The following is a 23,777-nucleotide window of genomic DNA, read 5'->3' as shown; positions in this document are numbered from 1 at the left end:
CATGAGAGTGAAGGGGGCTGAGCTGGCAAAGTGTTTTATGGGGACAGAATGACCATTATTTAATTTCATATACCAGTGGAAGACAGAGGGTTAGATATACTAATATTTACCCCTAATACTAATATTTCATAATGGAGAAGCGTGGTAACAGCTGTAAGTGGATGGCGGAGAGGGAGTATAGGAAGAAACCCCCAAAACTCGGCCAGGCCACATAGTAGGAAAAAATAGATAAATCGGGACCCACGATTATAACGAACAGAAAACATTTAGAAAACTGTTCTGTGATTCTGTGTCTCCCCCTCTCTGCCTCTCCCCTTCTCACACTCTGTCTCTCCCTCAAAAATCAATAAACATTAAAAAAAATTTTTTTTAACGTTTTTAATCAGTTTCGTTCTAACCTGGGTTTGCCAGAAAGCAAAGCCTAAGACCAAACAAGACAAACCGGGGATTTGCTCCAGGGGACGGGGAGTGATAGGAGGTGAAACAGGGAAGGAGGGAGAGCCGGTTCAAGGATTCACTGTTGCTGGTCATGACTGCGGGTGACTGGTTGCTCTATCGGGGGACAGCCTGGACAGCTGCGTGAACGTGTCCTAGCACTGTCTGTCCATTCCCGAGAAAGAGGGAGGGATGCCTCTGTCAGCTCAGGATTCTCCCCCTAAACCAGTTGGTCAAAGAGATGACTCAGGGGGTGTCGACTCGACTCTATTTCCAGGTGGAACGTACATCAGAAGGGAGGTGGCTCTTGCCTGGGTCTCCGGGAGAAGCCCAAGGGCAGGAAGTAAGAAGCATACGTGGGCCGGAGGCCAGATACTGTCAGGCTGCACCTGCAGGAGGCTGGCCAGATGCTGCACTGCAGCCGAGATTTGAGGAACCGGCAGGTGAGGCCAGGACAAGCTGAGGCATAAAGGGCTTTCGGCGTAAGCACAGTACCTGCAAATCATCACACAATCACGTCGTACCAGAAGATTTAGAAGAATTACCCTCCCACCCCCAACCCTTCCTCAAGCCTGCTCCCTTAGAAGCAATTTCTTTTTGCCTCCTTGAACTGTTCACTTCTGATATTAACCTGCAGGGTTTTTTTTTTTTTTAATGTTTATTTTTGAGAGAGAGAGAGAGAGAGACGGAGACAGAGAGTGTGAGCCAGTGCGGGAGGGGGGAGGAGAGCAGAGAGAGAGGGAGACACAGAATCTGAAGCAGCCTCCAGGCTCTGAGCTGTGAGCTCAGAGCCCAACGTGGGGCTCAAACTCACTAACTCTGACATCACGACCTGAGCCGGTGTTTGAGCCACCCAGTCGCCCCTAACCTGCAGCTTTCTAAATACTTTCATATCCCTAGTTTCTTATTCACTAGCTTTTAGAACTTATCCATTAACATCCTGTTCAACTGAGTCAAAATGTTGTCATAATGCCACCCAACACCCTCTCCCCTGCTCTCATCCTCCCAAAAACGTCTACAGAATTGTTTCTTGTTCGTTCACTAACGGTCAATGTTTACATGACTGTGGTTATGGAAATAATGTTCCTTGTGGTGGCAAGTAGAAGATTATATATTTTTTTCCTGTACAATTTGTTTTCGTTTTTCTGAAATTAACAGTTGCCTGGTTTTTACGTACCTGTATCTCACCCACACGTGGCATCTGATCGACCATATGCCAAGCAGTGTTTTCTTCCGGAGTACTCCTTCGTATCAGATCAGCTTGGGGTAAACAGTTCCCTTCATTCTCTTTGTCTCTCTCTTCCAGAGGCCCTGTTCTTCTCTAATCTGACTTCCTGGACCTTCTGCAAAGTCCTCAGCCAGAGATTTCCTTTTGTGTTATATATAATATATATTATGTTATATATATGATATATGTGTGTAATATATGCATGACATCCTCTTTATCCATTCATCTTTTGAAGGACATTTGGGTTGCTTCCATAGTTTGGCTATCGTAAATAATGCTGCAAAAACATGGGGGTGCATACATCCTTTTGAATTAGTGTTTCATATTCTTTGGGTAAATACTCAGTAGTGCGATTACTGGATCCTATGGTAGGTCCATTTTTAACTTTTTGAGGAAACATCATACAGTCTTTCTCAGCGTCTGCACCAGTTTGCATTTCCACCAACAGCGGAAGAGGGTTCCTTTCTCTCCACATCCTCTGTAACACTTGTGTTTTCAATTTTAGCCATTCTGACAGGTGTGAGGTGGTACCTCATTGTGGTTTTGATTTGCATTTTCCTGATGATGAGTGATACTGAACATCTCTTCATGTACCAGTTTGCCATCTGGATGGCTTTTTTGGAGAAATGTCTGTTCATGTCTTCTGCCCATTTTTTAATTGGATTATTTGTTGCTATTTAGTGTTGAGTTGTATAAATTCTTTATATATTTTGGATGCTAACCCTTTATCAGATGTATCATCTGCAAATATCTTCTTCTATTCGGTAGGTTGTATTTTAGCTTTGTTGATTGTTTCCTTTGCCGTGCAGAAGCTTTTTATTTCGATGCAGTCCCAGTAGTTCATCTTTGCCTTTGTTTTTCCTGCCTTAGGAAACATATCTAGAAAAATACTGCTATGGCCAAAGTCAGAGATGTTACTCCCTGTGCTTTCTTCTATAATTTTTATTGTTTCACATTTAGGTGCTTAATCCATTATGAGTTTATTTTTGTGTATGGTGAAAGAAAGTGGTCTAGTTTTATGCTTTTGCATGTAGTTGTCCAGTTTTCCCAACACCATTTGTAGAAGGGACTGTCTTTTTCCCATTACATATTCTTGCCTCCTTCGTCAAAGATTAATTAACCATACAAGTGTGGGTTTATTTCTGGACACTCTGTTCTGTTCCATTGATCTATGTGTATTTTTGTGCCAGTACCACACTGTTTTGACTATTTTAGCTTTGTAATATAACTTGAAGTCTGCAATTGTAATGCCTCCAGCTTTGTTTTTCTTTTTCAAGATTTCTTTGGCTATTTGAGGTCTTTTGAGGTTTCATACAAATTTTAGGATTCTTTGTTCTGGTTCTGTGAAAAATGCTGGTGGTTATTTTGATAGGGATTGCATTAATTCTGTAGATTGTTTTGAGTCATACAGACATTTTAATAATATTTGTTTTTCTAATCCATGAGCATAGAATGTCTTTGCATTTGTTCGTGTCGTCTTCAAATTCTTTCATCAACGTTTTATAGTTTTCAGAGTTCAATTTTTCACCTCCTTGGTTGAGTTCAACCCTAGATATCTTATCGTTTTCGGTGCAATTGTAAATGGGATTGTTTTCTTAATTTCTCTTTCTGCTGCTTCATCTTTAATGTATAGAAATGCAGTTGATTTCTGTATATTGATTTTATATCCTACGACTTCACTGAATTCATTTTACCAGATCTAGTAGTTTTTTAGTAGAATCGTCAGGGTTTTTGTATATATAGTATCATGCCATCTGCAAACTGAAAATTTTATTTCTTCCTTACTTTTTTGGATGCCTTTTACTCCTTTATGTTATCTGTTTGCTATGGCTAGGACTTCCAGTACTGGGTTGAATAAAAGTTGTGAGAATGGACATCCTTTAACAGACGTTTTAAATTTGAGTTCAAGGTTTTCATTTATAATTAGCCAAATTCTAACAGGACAAATACCAAAGACACCAAACACAAACTATTCCTTCTAACGAAAAAGATCAATACAAGGATTTTTATTCTCGGAAGTCTTTCCATCCTTAATTCTAAATCTTATTGTGGCTTAAAGATGCCTACCCACTAAAAGTCCAGCTTTGCTCCCAGGTTACCAAGGTTATTTCCTGTTAGAGATTTCTCCGGGACTTGAAACCTGGAGCTTCAGAAACCAGAACAATCCCTTTCTCCACCCATGCTGTCATACCGAGCCCCTCTTTAGTAGATTGAACCCTATGAAAACAGCATTTTTATAGCATCCCAGATATGTGTGTATCAGTTCCGCCTCGTGGAGACATTTATATCATGGTTGCAAAACACAGGGAAGCAATATTCTCATAGTCCTTTATGCTTAATTCTCCAGGCCACACATTTCTTGTATATATCAAAAATGACATTGGAGTGATTGTAAGCTATCTTCAGGAAGTCATTTTTAGGATGTCATTCTACCCTCCTCTCCCCTTGACCCAGGGTCAAACAGGACCTTCTAAATTTGGTAGGCGTTCAATTCTGTATTCTTTATTGGTACACTGAACAAATCAGTAATACCCATATGATAGCAGCGTGAGTAACGAGACCCAATAGCAATACATTCTATCCCACGTACCTTCGCGTTAACTTGTCAGTCTGGGGGTACTTATCCTCTCCAGTCTTTCTCTTGGGGAGTCCGTGCTTGACCGCCAGCCTCCTGAGGAAGGCTCTGGGGGAGGTTCTTGCAGGCAGGCTGCAAACTTTCACTGAATCCCTCTAGTGAAGCTTCAGGCATTATCTCCCACACTCCGCTGTGTCTGCTGTCCTCTGCACTGTAAGTCTTTCCAAGTCAAGCTCCCCGGGCTTCCTCCTGACACTGGGATGGAAGAGAGTACTGTTCAGGTGCAGATGGCTCTAACCAGTCTGCCTGGTTCCAGCTCCCAGTGCTGCCCCACCCTTTGCTGTCCCTGGTGCCTTTGAGTCCAGTTCTGCGGAGCGACTTGGCTCTACCTTGCCCCGCCCACCTTTTGATTGCCCAACATCCACTGAAACCTCTCGTCTGCCGCTGTTTCTTCTACTGTCTTTTGGACCTTGTGGGGTTTTTCCTTTTTAAAATTCACTTACAATCCTTTGAATGGGGTCACAGGAGAGAGAAGTATAAATGCGTGGTCAACTTTAACTGCCAGTCCATCCATTTAGATTTTACTCGATGCATTAGAAGTGAGAAGCCCGCTGCTATTTCTAGTCCCCTGCAGATCTTGGATCTCGTTTGATTTTCATCTGGGTTGCATTCTCCTGTCATGAATTCTCCTTAGATAGGACACCTGGGTAGTGTACTCTCTGAGACGTTGAGTGTTTCAAGGTGTATTTCTTTTGCCCTGACTTAGTAATGCTATCTTGCATGTGTCCAGCTTTTGCATTAGTGTCCCTGTCGCTCAATGGGGTTCCTTTGGGAGGTAGAACTATAGCTGTGATTCCCAGGGCTACAGATGAGAAGTCTGTTTCTAATCTGATTCTCTTTCTTTTTTTCTCTTTTTTTTAAATATGAAATTTATTGTCAGATTTGTTTCCATACAACACCCAGTGCTCATCCCAACAGATGCCCTCCTCAATGCCCATCACCCACCCTTCCCTCCCTCCCACCCCCCATCAACCCTCAGTTGATTCTCAGTTTTTAAGAGTCTCTTATGGTCTGGCTATCTCCCTCTCTTTTTTTTTTCCTTCCCCTCCCCCATGGTCTTCTGTTAAGTTTCTCAGGATCCACATAAGAGTGAAAACATATGTATCTGTCTTTCTCTCTATGACTTACTTCACTTAGCATAACACTCTCCAGTTCCATCCACGATGCTACAAAAGGCCAGATTTCATTCTTTCTCATTGCCAAGTAGTATTCCATTGTGTATATAAACCCAATTTCCTTATCCATTCATCAAATTATGGAAAGAGCCTAAATGCCCATCAACTAATGAATGATTCTCTTTCTTTTTTAAGGAAGTGTGGAAGATCCATTGTCCTTAGGATGGATACATTTAGGCACGTAGGGCTGGTTTTTGTTATTGTTTATACCGGTTTTGATATAAATTCTTACTAATTTTGCTTTTCATTAAGTGTTTAAAATCTGAAGATCGAGTCAACTCAGAGATGTTTTCTTCTATTATTTTCCTAATTATCATTATTCTCCTTCCACGTCGCTTCACATCTCCTCTTATGGAAATGTTAGATTTCCTGTACTCCCCCCCCCCCCCCCCCGGTGCCTTATGTTTTTCTTCCATCACTTCATTTCCCTGGTATTACTGCTCAGTGTGGTAAGATTATGTCTTCCTTTGGATCTTCAAAACCGGTGTCAGGCAATTCTCAGGGCTGGTGGTGTATTACGGGTCTCCATAACCAGACTGAGTGGCTTACATAACAGACACTTATTTTCTCACAGTTCTGGAGGTTAGAAGTCCAAGATTAAAGTGCCGGCAGAGTTGGTTTCTGGAGAGCCCTCTCTCCTCAGCTTGCCGATGCCACCTTTGACTCAGTAGGAACCACCTGTTGGTGACGGTCGACTTGGTGTCCCTCCCTTGAGTTCTGGAGCCCTCTAGGCTTGGGCATCACATATTTGCCACCCTTGCACGCGAGTCCCGTAAGCGGCCATCCAAGGTCAGGCTGAAGGCCCGCGGGAGGTGCAACACCACACGGTCACTTCAGCGGTTCAACGGGAAAAGAGCAAACAAAATCTCAGCGGTTTGCAACCATGCGGGGAAACATCTCTCTGTTCTCTGATTTCTAGCAGTACCAGCAGGTAGGCAAAAGTCACAACACATCTCAAAGCCTAGGAACACCTGAGCTCACTGGTGTAGCACCCCCACCCACCCACCCAGGGGCCCCGGGACGCACAAGCCTCCATGCCCACCATTAAGGGGCATAGACTCTCTTGGGAGAGTTGGTAGATGTGCTGGCCGGAGAGTGGTAACAACTCAAGTCCAGCGTGGCTCCTGCCCACTCCCCTAACGGAAGGTCTCCTCCTTCAGGGACAAGGGCCCACCGTCGTGGCCCATGTCGAAAGCTCTGTTCCCTTGCTCGTCGTCCGCCCTCTCGTCCCCACATATGCAGCGTCATCTGTCACTTCTATAGTAAACCTTGAAGAGCTATGAGAACCACATTTCCAGTCGCTAGCAAATGAGAAGGATTTTCTCCCTTCCTAGAGGACAGGGAGGGCTCCGCCATTGAACACTCCACTGAGGTGAAAGGAAATAGATTGCTTGATGACGTCTAGCATAGACTCTGAATCGTTGGAATATAGATGCACATTCTTAGTAAGAAGGGGGTAGAAAAGAAACGTGGAACTTTCCGTATTAGAAATATTAAGGATGCATAACCTGATGGAGTTGCCATACGCCTAACCTCCTCTCGTGATGTCTTGTCCAATGGCCCTGTGGCCGGGAGACCACAGCCCCGGAGAACTCACCACATAGCTGCAGGGCCTCTAGTCCCACGTAGTCAAAACTCACAGCTGTGGAATGGCGCGCAGAGGGACGGGCTTACCCGGGTGCACAAGGCACACCACGCACCGCTGTGTGAGTGAGTGTGGCAGCTGGGGGTTTAAATTGCTCTATGTGTCTATGGGTATCTTCCTAAAGAACTGTGGAAGCCCTTGAGAGTGGATACGTTGTTGCTCCTGCCAGGTGTCCCCCAAGATGCCCTGCATGATTTGGCGACCAGTAAATATTTTCCGAAATGAGTAAAAGTCAATAGAAAGGGAGCAGAAATAATGTGATGTTGTATAGCTGAAAAGTAAGGAGAGAGCATAAGGCCAAATTCTTACAATCCTAAAGATTGCGGGGGGGAACTAGAAAGGATCGTTACGGGTAAGGTCATCTTTTTAAAAAAAATTTATCTATTTATCCTGAGAGAGAGAGAGAGAACACAAGTAGGAGAGGGGCAGAGAGAGAGGGAGACAGAGAATCCCAAGCAGGCTCCACACTGCCATTACAGAGCCTGGCACGGAGCTCGAACTCAGGAAGCTATGAGATCATGACTTGAGCCGAAGCCAAGAGCCGGCCGCTTAACCGCCCCAGCCACCCCTCATCTTTCTCACATGAATCTTCAGCTACAGCACGCTGTGAGGAGTGATGGTCCATGCTGGACGTGAATATGGTGACCTTCTCCAGATTGCTCAGACGTAGGAGCCTGGACTTGAAATCCCTGACACACATCCAGAATGGTCCAAGCGTGACCAAATAAACCCAAAAGACTAGAGGAGCCTTTGTGTGAACGGAACGCTGTACAAAGAGGCACCGATAAACGCAGCCAAGTAAAACGTTTGCGTATCTCACGTTGTGGGATTCTGATCAGAAAACACTCGGGAAACTGCGATGCGGTCCCCACTCGACAGCGTTAAAGTGACGGTTGTCCCCACTTCGTTATATTCTGCTGGGACAGATGCAAACTCCTCAAGAGCAGTAGTTGGAAAAGCAGAGAGAGAGGTGCCGGCATGAGTAGGGAGGCGGGTCCCCATGTGAGATGCTGCTGGTGGGAACAGCGCCTGCGACAGAAGTAGGGTTGTCCCACTTTCATGTTCACTGTCATTCCTTGGTCCCCACAACACTCTGGAATCTGGAAACAAACCAGTGCCCAGGCCCCATCCTGACAAAGTCTGGGTTGGGGACTGGACAGCGATGGGTTTCAACCTTCCTGGGTAAATGCAGGCAAATGTAACGTGTGGTCAAGGTCGAGAACCACTAGTTGATGAGTTGTCATAATTGACCCACTGCCAGATTACAGGTCTGAGGACATTCAAGGAGCCTCCAAGGAAATAGGGGAATGAGATAGACAACAGCAAGTACTGTGGGATATGAGATCAGGGATACCTGGGCAAATGTGAGAAATGGTCTTGTGAGGTTCAAAAATGCCCTTTGGGGTTAGAGATGGGGTAAATCCCACTATTCCTACTTACAAAGAAGAGCTGTCCAGAATTCTGCTCTGCTGTCCCTTCAGGGCCCTCTCTCCCACCCCCAATCTAGCCCTACGAGCCAACACTGCAGAGAATCATATCCATGAGGTGGAAGCCATGTTTGGGAAGTGCTTTCGAGACACAAAGGTGCGGGGTGGGGGGGGGGGGGGCGTCTGGGGGGCTCAGTCGGTTGAGCGCCTGACTTCGGCTCAGGTCATGATCTCACGGTTGGTGGGTTCGAGCCCCGCGTCGGGCTCTGTGCGGAAGGCTCGGAGCCTGGAGCCTGCTTCGGATTCTGTGTCTCCCCCTCTCTTTGCCCCTCCCCCACTCCTGCTCTTTCTCTGTCTCAAAAATAAAATAAACATTAAAAAAAAAAACAACCAGGGGCGCCTGGGTGGCGCAGTCGGTTAAGCATCCGGCTTCAGCTCAGGTCACCATCTCACGGATCTCTCGGTCCATGAGTTTGAGCCCCGCGTCAGGCTCTGGGCTGATGGCTCAGAGCCTGGAGCCTGCTTCCGATTCTGTGTCTCCTTCTCTCTCTGCCCCTCCCCCCTTCATGCTCTGTCTCTCTCTGTCTCAAAAATAAATAAAAACGTTAAAAAAAAAAAAAAAAAAAAAAAAAAAAAACCTTAAAAAAAACCCACAGAGGTAAGGGAAGAGATAAATGATAAGAGAGGCAGTAGCTATCCAGGCTCCAGAACTGAAATCCAAGGTCAGAACTATTGCTTTCCCGGGGGGCAGAAAACCCAGGCAAAAATTAAGCTCCTAACTGGAGACAACTTTCCTGATTTCTCCTGATCTGAACACAGAGATTGAAAGAGCTTCCCAGGCCAACATTTTAAATAAATGAAAAAATAAATGAAAAGAGATCCATACCAATATGTGTTCTGTCAGTTTTATTGAGTTGCCCTGATGATGGAAAAAAAGTCTAACAAGCTCCTCCACACAAAATACAGGCCGTTCGATCCCCTCTTCATTTCAGGGCTCATCCGTAATGCTCAACAGCTCGTTCACACCGAACTTGCTGCCCCAGACACAGCATCTGTTTGCACACCTCTGTACCCCTGGGAATTCAGCTGCCTCAGCGTAGGGCCTCTCCCACCCCTCTTCTGAAATTCTCTTGGGTTCATTCATCCTTCAAGGCTCGGCTCAGACTGTATCCTCAGCCGCTCCCTCCCCATTCCGGATACTGGAGTGAGTCTCCTGCTGGCCTTGCTCCCCCACCACACCCCAATTCTGATTAGAGTTGTCTCCTGCCTCCTTGCTAGATGGGAGTCCCTCTGAAGGGCCAGAAGCACTGCCCGCCCCATACATATGCCCCCTCGCTCCCACCCGACCAAGCCTTGCTTGCTCCTTAGTTTGGCTTTTGACTCCCTTTGCGTCAGGTTTCTAGAGTAGGCCTCGGCTCCATTCTCCAGAGGACAATGAACTGTGGGTCATCCGTCGGTGAAATTGTGCCGGAAGTCACCGCCTGGACGGCCCGAGTGAATGGCTGCCCCATCTGGTGGGTGACTCCAACCTCCAACAGAGCCAGCCATCTAGGACCCATTTCTCTCAGGAAGGGACTCTCGCAAGAACTCTGTTGACTCCAGAGCTTTGGGCCTGCCTGAGCCCTCACGGCCACGATTTAGATTCGGTAACGGAGCACTGAGGCAAGTGTTACCATCCCCACTCTACAAGTGAGGAACCTGCAACTCAAGGAAGTGAAGTGCCCCACCCTGAGTCACATAGTCCCTTAGCACCCTCATTAGGATTGGCACTCAGAATCTGGGTCTCCACCATGCCAGGATGCTTCCAAGATGGACAAAAGGAAGCAGAAGGAGGGGTAGAGGTTTGCCCCATTCCCACACTTGTCTGTGGTGGCTCCTTGTTTCCAAAACACATAGACCACGATCTGTCCCCTCCCCTCCAGTTCATCACTGCACTGTTTACTCATGGGTAGAACACTGGTTGAGAGACATTGTCAGGCCTTGGACCAGCCGACTCAAGGACGAAAATTTAGAACTTGTTGCGATCCTCAACTTCAGAAGTTAAGACTGTCTAATCTGAGATTTAGCTTTTGACCTCTAACAAGGAGAGCAAATAAGCAAACCCAGACAACACAAGCATCGCACAGAATCACGGCAGCCCAGTCGGGCGTTTTAGCAATTAGAGGTACTTGTCCATAAAGCACTTAAAAATCCATTTAGACTGTCCAAGTCGGTTTAAACTCTTTAATCTTGGATAAAGTAAACAAGACTGTTTTTAAGTTGGGGTTTGTTTTTTTTTTTTCCTCTATTTTAAAACAAGAATATTGGGACAGAAAAAAAAATAAGACATTCAAGGCCAGACCTCTGTGCCTCGGTAATGTATAACAGCTGCAGAGGCCGGTCAGACATTCTGGTGGTATTTTCAGCCTGCCAACACCAGTTCACCCTTCTGTAGACGGAAAACAACACATCTCCTTGAAGTACACTTTTCTTTTCACTAGAGGCTTGGAAATTCCTTAAGGGCGGGCCCAAACCTTACTGGGCACCCCACTGGACCTGTAGCTCAGCCCGCGGGGTCTCAGCAAATGCTTGCTCACAGACTGACCACTGGAAGTATCAGGCGATGCCCCCTCCGCCGTTGTTGGTTGTCGGCAATGAACACATCTCACCACAGCCCGCAGGCACCCCACTCTCCAATCAGACCAGCTCGCTTCCAATTTTGCCAAGCTTTGAACCACTCCGTGACCTTTGCTTGGCACACGTTGGTTCCCACCCGGAGCACATTTCCATCCTGTATCCCCACCGCGTCTCCCAGCTGAAGGGACACCTCCAAGGGGCTTTTCCTGATCTCCGTGGCACTTGCCCGGTTTATGTTTCTGCTCCCGCTCTCTTGGCAGGAAGTTCCGGAAGGCATGGGCCGCTACATACTTCTCTGTGTTTGTTTGCTTCACGTCCGTTTTCCGTACCCAACCCCATGAAGGACAACAAGCGCTTTATTCCCTCCTGCATCCCAATGCCTAGCTCAGGGCCTGCCGGCACGGGGACTGAGTCGAGCTGATTAACACGGACATCAAGAGCACCAGGTACACAATTCTCGGTTTATTCTCCCTTTCAGTTAAAGGTCTTAAAGTATAGTGTGCCCTTTAACCAGCACGGCTCAGCCAACCGATGACTCACCTAAAGCCACACGACTCCAAGTTTACAGGCTGTGACTCTCCAAGGTGTAGCTTGCAGGGGCCTAAGGAGAAACACGATGCAGCTTATCTGAACCAGGTGCACCTAGGAGAGAATTCCCCCGAGTACAGGAGGTGGACTGCGGCCAGAGGCTGGAAAGCGGGGCTTATTCCCACTGGGAGACATTGTTCAATGAAGCAGCAGCCACACCCTCACTTTTTTCAATTCTTGTTCTCCTGGACATTGTTCCACTACACAAGGAATTGCCTAAACAGGAGGGTTCCGCAGGGGCCAGCCAGCCCGCCCCTGTGTGTGCAGACAGGTGTGGCTCCCTGAGCCAGTGGTAGGCTGAACTTCGGACCCCGCTGGAGACCAAACACTTCAAAGCCACTTGGAGTCTTAGGAACACAAACAAAGCATTTAATCTCGGGTCTCTGACACTTTCCCAAGGCGCCACACTCCATTGAGGTGGCAAACGTAGCACTCAGGCTCAGAATACCAGCCCCTTTAGATTTCTTTGAGCGTCGATTTCCTTTACGTTTGGGTGATCTCTCTGGCTCTCTCTCTCTCTCTCTTTTTTAACTTTTTATGCAATCCTTATGCATTTGTAGTCAGTTGCAAAGATAGTGCTGGAAGGTGCTGTGTACCCTTCACCCATTTTCTCCAAAGGCTACATTCTTATGTAATTGTAGGACATATCAAAACTGGGAAACTGACATGGGCACTTGTAGATTTCTGTAGCCACCACCAATCAAGATACAGAACTGTTACATCTTTGCAAAGATCTCCCTCCTACTACCCAGTATAATCATTCCCACCCTTCCCCCCCCGCCCCCCCCCCCCATTCTTTACGCCTGGAAACCACTCATCCGTTTTCCATCTCTATAATTCTGTCATTAGGGAATAATATATAAATGGAGTCATACAGTATGTAATATTGAGGTTGGCTTTTTTTTCATTCCGCATAATGCTCTTGAGATTTGTCCTGGTTGCCGTGTGTATTAATATTTTATCCCTTTTTATTGATGATGGGCTTGTTGTGGTTGTTTACCACAGTTAACTTTTCCTTGTTGAGGGGCATTTTGGTTGCTTCTGGTTTTTGACGACTGCAAATAAATAGCTATGCTGTGAACCGTCCTGTAGAGGATTTTGTTAGACATAAGCTATCATTTCTCCGGCAGTATAATCTCTAGTAGGTGTATGTTTAGTTTTTTTAAGACACTTTCAAACTCTTTTCCCGAGTGACCATTTTATAGAAGCCATGTGGGCAATCCAGCGTCTCCACATCTTTGCCAGCACCTGGTGTTGTCGGCTTTTTTTGTTTGTTTGTTTTACCTATTTCAACTTCTATGCAGTGATAAAACCTCATGTTCTCAATATGCATTTCTCTAACGATTAGTGATGTTGAATATCTTTTTGTGTGCTTTTTTTTTTTTTTTTTTTGAGAGAGAGAGGGTGCAAGTGAGTGAGGAGCAGAGAGAGGAGAGAGAGAGGGGAGAGAGAGGGAGAGAGAGAGAAGCGGTGCTGGTGCTCACCTGAAGTGGTGAGGGGCTCGAGATCGCCCGATGAGGGGCTCAAATTCACCAACCGTGAGATCATGACCTCAGCCAAAGTCAGATGCTTTAACCGACTGAGACACCCAGGCACCCCTTTGCATGCTTGTTTGCCACTGCATCTCCTCTTTGATGAGATGCCTGTGTCTTTTGCCCATTTGAAATAGGATTTATTTTATACGTGGCATGTTGATGTGTTGACATGCAAGAATTCTTTCTTCATCTTTTCTAGAATGTGAGTCCTATGTCAGCTATGTGGTTGCAAATATTTTCTCCCGGTTGGTAGCTGGTCTTTTTATCCTCTCAATGGAATATTTTGTAATATTTTGATTTTGATAAAGTCTAATTTACTGATTTTTTTTTCTTTTCTAGATCATGCGGCTGGTGTCGTGTCTGAGAACTCTTCACCAAGACCTGGGTCCTAAAGATTTTTTCCTGTATTATCTTCTATGAGTTTACGGCTTTAGGTTTTATTTGCATTTAAATCTATAATTGACTTTCAGTTAATTTTTGCCTAAAGTGTAAGGTTTAAGTCAAGGTTCATTTTTGTTGTTGTTTTTTGTTTGTTTGTTTGTCTGTGGATACCCAATGGTTACAGCACTATTTGCTGGGAAGGCTGTCTTTCCTCCATTGAATTGCTTTTGCCCCTTTGTCCAAAATCAGTTGCTCCTACTTGTGTGGGGTTCTTTCTAGCCTCTCTGTTTTGTTCTGTTCATCAGTCTATCCTTTCACTAATGCCACACAGTCTTAAATACTATACCTATATGACAAGTGTTGAAATTGGATGCGGTAATTCATCCCACTTTTTTCTTCTTTTTCAAAATTGTTTTAGCTGTCTCGTCCCTTCACCTTTCCATATAAAAGCTTAGAATAATTTTGTCAATATCTAGAAAAAAAGTCTCACTGGGATTTGGGAGTTAAACCTACATACCGATTAGGGAGAATTGGCATCTTTATTATGCTGAACCTCTCAATTAATGAACACAGTATGTCTTTTCATTTACTTGGATCTTCTTGAATATCTTCCTGGTGTTTGGTACTTTTTCAGCAAACCAGTCCTATGTATGTTTTGTTAGATTTACACCTAAGTATTCCCCTTTTCTTTTGAGCAACTTAAATAGCATTGTATTTTTAATTTCAGTTTCTATGTGTTCCTTACTAGTATACAAAAATACAATTGATTTTTGTATATTCTTATATCCTGTAACCTTACTGAACTCATGACTTCTGGAAGTTGTTTTTTGTTTTTTTGTGGTTTTTTAGTATTTATTTATTTATTTATTTATTTAGAGATTGAGAGAGAAAAAGCACAAACTGGGGAGGGGCAGAGAGAGAAGGAGAGAGAGAATCCCAAGCAGGCTCTGCATCAGAAGCACAGAGCCCGTTGGGAGGTTCAAGCTCACCAACAGTGGGCTCATGACCTGAGCCGAAACCAAGAGTCAGTTGATCAACTGACTGAGCCACCCAGATGCCCCAATTCTAGGAGTTTTCTTATAAATTCTGTGAGACTTTCAATGTGCATAATCCTATTCTCTGCAGATAGGGACAGTTTTACTTCCTTTCTCATTTCTGTGCCTTTTATTTCCTTTTCTTGACCGTTGTGCATGGTTAGAGCTTCTGGTATAGTGGTGAGAGTGAATATCCTTGTCTTATGCCTGATCTGAGAGGAGAAGCGTTCAGAATTTCATGATTAAGCATGATCTTAGCTTAGTAGTTTTAGTAGATATTCTTGATGAAGTTGAGGAAGTTCACTATTCGTTTTCTGAGAGTTTTTTATCACAATAGATGTTTAATTTTATCAAATGCCTTTTCTACATCAATTGATATGACCATGTGCTTCTTCAACTTTTTAATATGGTGGATTATATTGACTGATTTTCTGATATTAAGTTAGCCTGTCACCTCTGGAATAAACCTCACCTGGTCATGGTGTGTAATTCCATTTCTGTATTGTTGAATTCTATCCGCTACCATTTTGTTTAGAATTTTTGCATATATATTCATAAGGGATATTGGTCTGTATTTTTCTTCTTTTGGTATTGCCTTTCTTGTGGTTGCAGGTAGTGTTGGCTTTATGAATTGACGCTGGAAGAGAGTATTTCTATTTTCTGGAAGAGACTGTATAGACTCAGTGTTAATTCTTCTTGAGACATTTTGTGGAATTGTCCATTGAATCCACTTGGGCCTGGAGATTTCTTTTGGGGGCATTTTTAACGTATGAACAATTTTCATAATTGTTATGGACTATCCTAATAATCTATTTCATACTGAGTCTGTACTTTTTAAGGAAATGGTCCATTTCATCTAAGTTGTCAAATTTATTTGTATAGATGCGTTCACCATATCCCTTTGTCATTCTTTCATATCTCCAAGCTCTGTAGTGATGCCCCCAGTTTATTCCTGAAGTTAGTAATTTGTGTCTTCTCATTTTTTTTCTTTGTCATTCTTGTTAGAGGTTTGATCAATTTTATCGATCTTTTCAAAGAACCAGGGTTTTTTAAAATTGACTTTATTATTTTTCTGCTTTCAATTTCATTGATATCTGCTCTTACCTTTCTTTTTCCTTCTTTCTGCTACTTTTGGGTTTATTTTTCTCTTTTTCATTTCTTGTGATGGGGGTTGTAAATTATTGATTTGAGACTTTTTCTCTTATTTAATGTAAACATTTAGTGCTATGAATTTCCCTCTCAGCACAGCTTTAGCTGCAAATTTTAATACGTTGTATTTTCATTTGCATTCAGTTTAATGTATTTTAAAATTTCTCTCAATATTTCCTCTTTGATCCTAAACTGAAGTCTGGATCCATTGAGGCCAGAAAATATATTCTGTATTATTTCTAGTTTTAGAAGTTTGTTGAGGTTTACTTTTCATCCTTGTGACTTCTTTATTTTATAACTTTACAAAGTTTTTACCTTTTTTTTTTTTAAGTAGGCTTCACACCCAGCACACAGTCCAACGTGGGGCTTGAACTCACGACCCTGAGATCAAGACCTTAGCTGAGATCGAGAGTCAGACACTTAACCGACTGAGACACTCAGGCAGCCCAGAAGTTTGTACCTCTTAACCCCCTTCACCTATTTCACCCATCCCTCCACCCACCCCCTACCTTCTGGCAGCTACCAGTTTATTCTCTGTATTTCCAAGTCTGTTTCTGTTTTTTGTTTGCTTGTTTTGTTTTATAGATGCCACATACAAGTGAAATCTTATGGTATTTGTCTTTCTCTGCCTGACTTATTATTTCACTTAGCAAATACTAAGTCATCCCAAATGGCATGATCTCATGTTTGTTACATGGCCTGCAATATGATCTCTGTTGGTATAGGTTCCCTGAGCATAAAATGTGCATTCTGCTGTTGTTGGGTGAAGTGTTTTATACAGATCAATTAAATCCACTTGGTTGATGGCGCTGTTGAATTCTTCTATAGTCTACCTGATTTTATTTTTTTATCTTTATTTTTTTTTTAATTTATTTATTTTGAGAGACAGAGAGAGAGAGAGAGCACGCGAGATCCTGAGCAGGGGAGGGGCAGAGAGTGGCAGGGAGGGGGGAGGGGAGACAGACTCCCAAGCAGTCTCCACGCTGTCAACACAGAGCCTGATGCGGGGCTCAAATCCACGAACCATGAGATCGTGACCTGAGCCGAAATCGAGAGTCAGATGCTGAACTGCCCCAGGTGCCCCTATTTTTGCTGATTTTATGTGTGGTTTTGCTATCATTGTTGAGAGAGGGGTGTTCAAGTCTCCCACTAAAACTGTAGATTTGTCTATTTCCCCTTTCAATTCCATCAGTTTTTGTTTCACACATTTGGTAGTTCAGTTGTTGGCTGCATACACATTTCAAATGGGCATGCGTTCTTGGGAGATTGATTTATCATTCTGTAATGTCCTTCTTTATCTCTAATAATGATCTTTGCTTCGCATCTACTTTTTCTGATCTTTATATAACCACTCCTGATTTCTTTTGATTAATGTTTGTCTGGCATAGCTTTTCCCATCCTTTCAACAGACCTATCCCATCATATTTGAAGCGAGTTTCTTGAAGCGTATTAATTCAATAATTTTAAAAAAGCTACTCCACCAAATTCTGTCTTTTAACTGGTGGATACGTTCATTTACATTTAGTGTAACTATTAACATGCTAGGGCTTAAGTCTATCATTTTACTTTTTTGTTTTCTGTGTATTCTGTTTTCCTGTCGTTCTGTTTCATTTTTCTTGCCATCTTGAGGGATAATCGAGCGTTTCTTTAGAATTCCATTTTGACTTTTCTGTAATGTTTTTGAGCATATCTCTCTGCATACCTTTTTGGGCAATTGCTGTACGTATTACATTATGTGTCCGTAACTGTCACAGTCTGCTGATGTTAACTTTTTGCCAGTTCAAGTGAAGTGTATAAAATGTACTCCCCACTTTATATCTCTTTACCCTTTCTGATTTGTAATACAATTTCCTCAAATATTCCACCTCCATCCTTTGAGAACTACATTAGATGATGTTGTCATTTCTGCTTCAACCATCAAACATAATTTAGAAAAGTTAAGAGGAAAAGGAAAGCCTCTTTACTGACTTTTTTTATTATGTTATTCCTTCTCTCATGACATTCCAAGATTCCTTCTTTTATGGTTCTCTTTCTTTTCTTTTTTTTTTTTTTAATTTTTTTTTTCAACGTTTTTTATTTATTTTTGGGACAGAGAGAGAGAGAGCATGAACGGGGGAGGGGCAGAGAGAGAGGGAGACACAGAATCAGAAACAGGCTCCAGGCTCTGAGCCATCAGCCCAGAGCCTGACGCGGGGCTCGAACTCACGGACCGCGAGATCGTGACCTGGCTGAAGTCGGACGCTCAACCGACTGTGCCACCCAGGCGCCCCGGTTCTCTTTCTTTTTATGGAACTACATTTAGCCATTCTGGTAAAGTAGGTCCTCTGGTGACCAGTTCTCTCAGTTTTCCCTCATCTGAGAAGGTCTTGATTCCCCTTCATTGCTACAGGATATTTTCTCAGAATATAAAATTCAGTGGTTGCAGTCCTTTTTTTCTCAGCACCTGAAAAATACCTCGCCGCTTCCTTATGACCTCCACGGTTTCTGATGAGAAAGCCACTGTCATTTGGATTGTTTTCCCTACAGGTAACACCTCATTTGTCTCTGAATTCTTTCAAGATTTCTTTGTCTTGAGTTTTCGGAAATTGTGGCACAGATTTCTTTGGGTTTATCCTATTGGAGATTTGCCCAGCTTCTTGATATATAGGTTTATGTCTTTTGCTAAAGTTGGGAAATTTTCAGCTATTTTTTTTTTCCAAATATTTTTCCAGCTCCACTCCCATTCTCCCCTCCTTCTCGGGCTCCGATACCCCAAATTCTAGGTTTTTTGGTTGTTGTTGTTTTGTTTTGCTTTTTGTTTTGTTATAATCCTGGGGCTCTGTTCATTTTTAACCGGACTCCTCGGGATTTTCTGTATGTAAGATCATGTCCTTTGCAAATAAAACGGTTTTACCTCTTTCCTTTTATTTCTCATCCGTGTCTCATTGTCCTGACTGGAAGCTCCGGTACAGTATTGAATAGCAGTGGTAAGAACATTCTTGTCTCATTCTTGATTTTAGGAGGAAAGCATTCAATCTTTCACCATTAAGTGTGTTAGTTGTGGGCTTTTCATAGATGCCCTTTACCAGGTTGAGAAAGTTCCCTTCTATCCTTAGTTTGTTGAGTGTTTTTGTCATGAAGGGGTGTTGAATTCCTTCAGCCACTTTTTCTGCATTTGCTGAGATGATCACGCGGATTTTGTTCTTTATCAGTTTATTTTGTCCTCTGTGGTTCAGAGTCTTAATTTCTATTGTTTTACCTTTAGGGTTATTGATTCTTTTCTCTGTCCTCTCCATTCTGCCATTGAGCTTTTATTCTGGCTATTGTATATTTTAGTTCCAAAATTTTCATTTGGCTCTTTTTTATATCTTCTACTTGTTAGTTAGGTTTTTCTAAAGTTTAATTTGTTCAGGTAGGTTCATAGTTACTCATTTTAATGGGTTTATATCGGCTGGTTTTGAATTTTTGTCAGATAATTCCAATGTGTCATCTCGGTGTTGGTGTTGATATTTGTATTTGGTCCTTGGGCATAATCGTTGTGTATTGATGTCTTTTGTCATTCAAGTCGAAATCTTCTTGTTCTTGGTATGACTGCTGATTTTCAATTGAAACCTGGACATCTGGGGTACTATGAGATTCGAGATCTTTTTTAAATTTTACATTGTTAGAAGGATTCTTCTCACATTGCTCCCAAGGGAGACATCACTTCCTTACGGGGGGTGGGAGTCAACACAGGAGGAGGGAGGAAGCTTTTTTTGTGCTCCTGGGTGGGAATAGGAGTTCAGTCTCCCCCACTGGGTCTCTGCTGTTATTATCCTGGCTGAAGGGACAAGGGAGGCACTTGGTTACTGTTCCCGGTCATCTCCCAATGAGCTGGGTGAACTCATTACTGCTGAGCAGTGGCAGAAGTCCTGACTTTCCACCTGGTTTTCTCTGACACCCCCCAGTGAGGAGGGGAAGGGGTACCTCATTATCGCCTGGAGGTGCAAGTCCGTACCTCAGAGATGAAAGTCCCAACTCCCTACCTTTTGTGACACCACTCTGTCGGGGGGGACGTGCCTTGTCACAGCCTGTTGAGGTGGAAATCTAGATTCTCCACTTGGCCTTTGCTAGAACGAGTGGAGTAGGACTACAGTGCTCTCTGTGATGTTTGGCTGGAGGAGAGCAGTGGTCGCCTAAAGGTCTTCTGTCTTTAAGACTGCCCCTTTCCCGGTCCTTTGGCTAGAGAGAGCAGGCTTTTCCTGGGGCTTCCATTGGCATATCTGAGTTGCTGGCTTCCTTTGGTCTTCGTCTGGGATCTACGGGGCCCAAAGAACACCCAGGGAAACATCAGCTTGTCATTCCTGGGGTCCTGAGGTCCTCAGCCAAGGTCTACCTTTCAGAGTCTCCTTAATTTTTTTTTAAATTTTTTACGTTGTATTTTATTTTTGAGAGAGAGAGACAAAGTGTAAGTGGGGGAGGGCAGAGAGACAGACAGACAGATAGACACAGAATCGGAGGCCGGCTCCAGGCTCCAAGCTGTCAGCACAGAGCCCGACGCTGGGCTCGAACTCATGAACCGTGACACCCTTCCTTACGTTTCTTTTCTATGTAATGTCCAGAGGTTTTAGCTGGATTTAGCGGGAGAGATAACAGAGAGTACGTCTGTTCCATCTTTCCAGAAACCTCCTCCCATTGGATTTTAAAAACTGACATTGGCAGCCATCCTGGAACCCCCTTGTAAGTTGCTTCATGGTGCTGGAGCATGCGTGCATGATCAGTGCCTTGGGACGGGGATTCCAAGGGTCTAGGTTATAATGGGACACCGTGAACAAGCCCCAAGAGCTCCATTTACATCCTATCACACGCTTCAAGTGAGTTTAATAAATTGTCTGGCGGGGGGGGGGGGGGTCTGAAAAATTAGACCACATTTACTAATAATTTAGGCTGGGTTAGTTATTGGAAGTTATCGCAGTTGTACAGTTGGTGAACAAAGGTGATGAATCAGAAGTAAAATCAAATTTCAACTCCATTTATCTAACAAACTTGAATATAAAATGCCCCCAGGGGCGCCTGGGTGGCTCAGTCGGTTAAGTGTCCGACTTTGGCTTAGGTCATGATCTCGCGGTCTGTGAGTTCGAGCCCCGCATCGGGCTCTGTGCTGACAGCTCAGAGCCGGGAGCCTGCTTCACATTCTGTGTCTCTGTCCCTCTGCCCCTCCCCTGCTCACACTCTGTCTCTCTCTCTCTCTCTCTCTCAAAAATAAATAAATGTTAAAAAATGCCCCCAAATTAACGGGCTCTCAGGTGACTGGGAAGAGGAGTGAGCTCAGGAAGTCACCACGAAATCACCATATCTTTTTTAGGGGTTTGAGTCAACTGGCTCACACTCCCTTTGTAATCTTTGTGGGCTGACTAAGTCTCGGTTTCTTATAATCTCCAGGAGAAAGCAAACAAACAAGGAAAACCGAAACCTCATCCAGACTCCCTCTGTACGAGATCCAGCGGCTTCCTGAATAATTCTACAGGTGGAGAATTACAGACGTCACCTCTCAATCTCAACTGTTGCCAGCTTTGTCTTACTGCCTTCTGACTGTCCGCTCACTGCTCCTGCTGACTATTGTGTTTCCTTGGCATGGCTTTGCCCAGACGCTGACGTATCTGCTTTTTCCCCTCTAGTTTCCGAAGACACTGCTAATGCAGTGCTCCGTGGGTGATGGGATCCACTGAAGGTTTGAGAGTAACAAAGGGGAATGACTGCACAAGACAAAAAAAAACAAAAACAAAACACACAGTTGAAAACTGACCATCCCTGCCTTGGGCGTATCTTAACCGCTGGCACTCTAACTTCTGACTTGAGCTCACTGGGGAAACATTTTAAATCTCTTAATATTAAGCGATCCAAGCCGAGAAATTTCTCTTGTTGTCTTGACAAGAGCCAGGGAGCTTATTCATGACCAGTGAGCCGTCGGAGCATTTCCTTAAAGAAAAGAATTGTTTTCTCCCTGAGACAAATATGGCCTTCTCCAATGCAAAATTGATGGAAGTGGGCTTTTTAACAGCATGTATTCCAATATTTTTAGATGATCATGATTTTAACCCAAAGGCAAGTCATATGGCCTGGCAAGTCCCCGCCCCTTCCCCCCCCCCCTCCCCCCATGCATGAATATATCCACATGAAAAACCTTTCAAAGTTTTAAAACCAGGTCAGATCATACTGCATGCATAACAGAGCCTCAGCTCTCCTGTCTATAAAACTAGACGCTGTCATGTACCTTCAGGGCTATTGTGTTGTTAAGTGTCTCGTGAAACACGTGAATAACATAGAAATGTAACCTGGTCTCCGGCACACCAAGCACACTTTCCATGTGAGCTGGCCCTTTGATGAGCAGAGTAAAATTAAAAGAAATATTTGGATGGGAGTTACCACACCTCACCAAATACATGAGTCTGACTCCATCTGCGATGTATTTACTTTCTACAACAGAAAGAATTTCCATAGGGTATATGAAGATCAAAAGTAATTCAGAGGATAAAAGGAATCTTAAGAATGCCTCGTCCCCAAACCTTTCTCCTCCATACATCACTCCATCATTACCTCAGTCCAATATCTTGAGATTAAAGACGAGGAAAAGTAATCGTCTATTAACTTTTATTTCCAATTTTTTGAGGTTTAAATTTCAGTTATTTTCTTCATGGGCTTTTATGAATGTAAAAATATTTATAAGAGTTTTTAGGTTCACATACAACCTCCCTATCCCAATCTTTTCCCAGCCATTCATCCTTCTAGAACTGTGGGGTTTTAAAACATGTGGCCATTATGACTGAGGAAACAATATCCAGCAGCTTTCCCCTGGGTGAAACTACAATTTCTTGTCATGTGGTAAACTGAGTCCCCTGACCAATCCCCATACCAGGTCCTCTGAGCTTTCTATATCAATAAGTCCCTTTCACAGCCTACCTTGAAAACAGCCATTTCCTGTGGGTCAGAGGCGTTTCAAAGCCAGTGTTGGGACTCTCCTCCTCTCTGGTTTAGGTGTAAGTGACAATTCTGAAAGGTAAGAGATGGCATTCAGATCCTCAAGTTGTTAATAGCACTTCTCTCTTAGCTTGGGTTCCCCCAGAAGCAGAGCCTGAGACAGGACTCGTTCGTTTGGGAGGAGATCCCAGGAAGCAGGGGTAAAGGGAAAGGAAGTGAGCAAGCCCAGGAAGGAGGAAAAGTCACCCTCTGTGTATTATCGAGGTTGCTGGGCAACAGGGTCTCAATTCTAGAACCTCCGGCAAGTGTACAGAATTTCTTCCAGAACGTTCTGTCCAAAGGATGAGCTTTTTGTCTACTGGCTCTCATTCTCCCCTTGACGGTGGCTCCTGGGTGTGACCTTCCCACACTTCCGGGGTGTGCTTGTGGGAGAGCTGGGTGGGCTCCCAGCTTCAGAGATGAACTTACTGAACTTACCACCAGAGCCACAGCTGAAATCATAGGGGAGCTGAGGGGATGTGTCACAGGTACCAAAACCATTGTGTAAAAACATATTGTCCCTTCTGTACCTGCTGTTCCCCACTGTGCCCACGGGGGTGCTCCCCCACCAGGGCATCCAAAGGATCCCAACAACACTGAGGCGGAAAGGCACTGCTATCAGCTTCCCCCGAGGGGTGTGGGGACCCTAAGGACGGCCCTCCTCTGTCTTTCCTCCAACCTATACTTTTGTCCACACTCCCTCCTGCAGGGAACCGAAGAGTGGTGCAACCTCAGTGGGCCCCAAGGGTAGATGAAGGCTGCTGCCTAAGGGAACGTTTCACTTGACCGTGAAAGAGGGTGGCAAAGGATCGTCTGACCCTGCCCGGGATGTCTCCCCATGCGCGCCTCCCCTGGACTGCTCACACCTGGCCCTGTGCCCAGGACGATCTCCAGGCTGAGAGCTACGCCCTGTGCTGCCCCTTACCAGTGAACTTGTCCCGTCTGCTCTCATGT

General features: G+C 44.2%; 1 long non-coding RNA gene across 1 annotated transcript; it reads right to left on the bottom strand.

The window, feature by feature from the left end:
* Window positions 1-398: 398 nt before the first annotated feature.
* Window positions 399-23,019, bottom strand: LOC122198358. Its single transcript, XR_006192951.1, has 3 exons — window positions 22,767-23,019; window positions 4,254-4,493; window positions 399-930 (listed from the first exon to the last, which is right to left on the bottom strand). It is a non-coding gene; the product is annotated as an uncharacterized LOC122198358 (long non-coding RNA).
* Between the last annotated feature and the right edge of the window lie 758 nt (window positions 23,020-23,777).

The sequence above is a fragment of the Panthera leo genome, chromosome C2 (genome assembly GCF_018350215.1).
Source record: "Panthera leo isolate Ple1 chromosome C2, P.leo_Ple1_pat1.1, whole genome shotgun sequence".
Taxonomy (NCBI): domain Eukaryota; kingdom Metazoa; phylum Chordata; class Mammalia; order Carnivora; family Felidae; genus Panthera; species Panthera leo.
Note: the sequence above shows the minus strand (reverse complement) of the source record. Positions and strands in the feature narration are given on the sequence as shown.